Genomic DNA, 2242 nt, shown 5'->3' with positions numbered 1-2242 from the left:
CCCTGCCTCACCTTCCCTATTCACCTGATCTCACCCTAAGCAACTTTTTTTTTGTTTCCATGGGTGAAAAAACATCCTCAAATGGAAAAATTTTACCTATGTGGAAGAGGTGAAACAAAAAATGGCAGGAGTACTAAATGGCATAAAAATCAACAAGTTCAACAACCATTTTCAGCAGTGGAAAAAAGTCTCCCTAGGTGTATTGCATCAAATGGAGAGTACTTTGAAGGTGACTGAAGTTTAAATATAAGAATAAATACAGGCAGGTTCTCCTACATTGACCGCTTAAGAGTCGCACCGTAAGAAACAACAACTTTTCTTCCTCTGCCATCCACTCAGCAGCTGCAAAGCAGCAACCATGCATGAGTGCATCTCCATCCACATTGGGCAGGCTGCTGTCCAGATCGGCAAAGCCTGCTGGGAGCTCTACTGCCTGGAACATGGCATCCAGCCCGATGGCCAGATGCCAAGTGACAAAACCATTGGTGAGGGAGATGACTCCTTCAACACCTTCATTGAGACAGGCACTGGCAAGCATGTGCCCAAGGCAGTGTTTTTAGACCTGGAACCCACAGTCATAGATGAAGTTCGCACTGGTACCTACTGCCAGATCTTCCTGAGCAGCTGATCACAGGCAAGGAAGATGCTGCCAATAACTATGCCCATGGACACTACACAATTGGCAAGGAGAGCAGTGACCTCGTCCTGGATTGACCAGTGCACAGGTCTTCAGGGATTCTTGGTTTTCCACAGCTTTGGTGGGGGAACCAGCTCTGGGTTCACCTCCCTGCTGATGGAGTGTCTCTCTGTCAGTTATGGCAAGAAGTCCAAGATGGAGTTCTCAATTTACCCAGCTCCCCAGGTTTCCACGGCTGTAGTGGAGCCCTACAACTCCATCCTCACCACCCATACCACCCTGGAGTACTCTTCATGGTTGACAATGAGGCCATCTATGACATCTACTGTAGAAACCTTGATATCGAGCACCCAACCTACACTAACCTGAATAGGTTGAAAGGTCAGATTGTGTCCTCCATCACTGCTTCCCTCAGGTTTGATGGGGCCCTGAATGTCAATCTGACTGAATTCCAGACCAACCTGGTGCCCTATCCCCGCATCCACTTCCCTCTGGCCACATACGCCCTTGTCATCTCTGCTGAGAAAACCTCCCATGAACAGCTTTCTGTAGCAGAGATCACCAATGCATGCTTTGAGCCAGCAAACCAGATGGTGAAATGTGACCCTCACCATGGTAAATACATGGCTTGCTGCCTGTCGTACCATGGTGACGTGGTTCCTAAAGATGTCAATGCTGTCATTGCCACCATCAAGTCCAAGCATACCATCCAGTGTGTGGACTGGTACCCCATGACTTCAAAGTTGGCATTAATTACCAGCCTCCCACTGTGGTGCCTGGTGGAGACCTAGCCAAAGAACAGCAACAGTGAGCTGTGTGCATGCTGAGCAGTACCACAGCTATTGCTGAGGCCTGGGCTGGCCTGGACCACAAGTTTGATCTGACATACACCAAGCGTGCCTTTGTCCACTGGTACGTGGGTGAGGGCATGGAGGAAGAAGAGTTTTCTGAGGCCCATGAGGACATGGCTGCCCTAGAGAAGGATTATGGGGAGGTTGGTGTGGATTCTGTTGAAGGAGAGGGTGAGGAAGAAGGAGAGGAATGCTAAAGTTAAAATGTCACAACAGTGCTGCTTTTATAGGGAAACTTATTCTGCTTTAAACATTGAAAAGTTGTGGTCTGGTCAGTTACATTTGTATGTAGCAGTGTATACTCATATACGACTACTGGCCTGTGCTTTAAAACATGACTCTTTGTTACAGACCCGACCAGTTCATTTCTCTGATGGGTTTGAATAAAGTATTCCCTGTCTTAAATTAAAAAAAAGAATAAATACAAATTTTTTTAATAAATAAATTCTAGGGTTTTGGGGTCCCTCTTGTATACCTGTCAGTGCCTCAGTAATTATTATATCCCTCACCCCAGAAAGCTTCTCTGTGTCCATTTGTAACCCTTTCCTAACTCCTTCTTTATTCCCTAGCAACCAGTAACCTGCATTTTGGTTCCGTGTATTAGTTTGCCTTTTCTAAATTTTAAGCAAATGTAAAATACAATATGCATCTTTTTATCTGCCTTTATTCACTCAACATATTTATTTTGAAATTTATCAAAATTATTACTACTGGGAGACAACCCTCCATGGGTCTCTCTCCTTTTCTGCATGTA

At 45.5% G+C, this 2242-nt stretch overlaps 1 pseudogene; it reads left to right on the top strand.

Annotated features, from left to right (window-relative positions):
* The first annotated feature begins 350 nt into the window (after nt 1–350).
* Nucleotides 351–1685, top strand: LOC123811222 (annotated as a pseudogene).
* The last annotated feature ends 557 nt before the right edge of the window (nt 1686–2242 follow it).

Source organism: Phyllostomus hastatus, unplaced genomic scaffold (genome assembly GCF_019186645.2).
Source record: "Phyllostomus hastatus isolate PE091 unplaced genomic scaffold, TTU_PhHast_1.1 phas_scaffold_78, whole genome shotgun sequence".
Lineage (NCBI taxonomy): Eukaryota > Metazoa > Chordata > Mammalia > Chiroptera > Phyllostomidae > Phyllostomus > Phyllostomus hastatus.
This window is presented reverse-complemented; position numbering and strand designations above follow the sequence as displayed.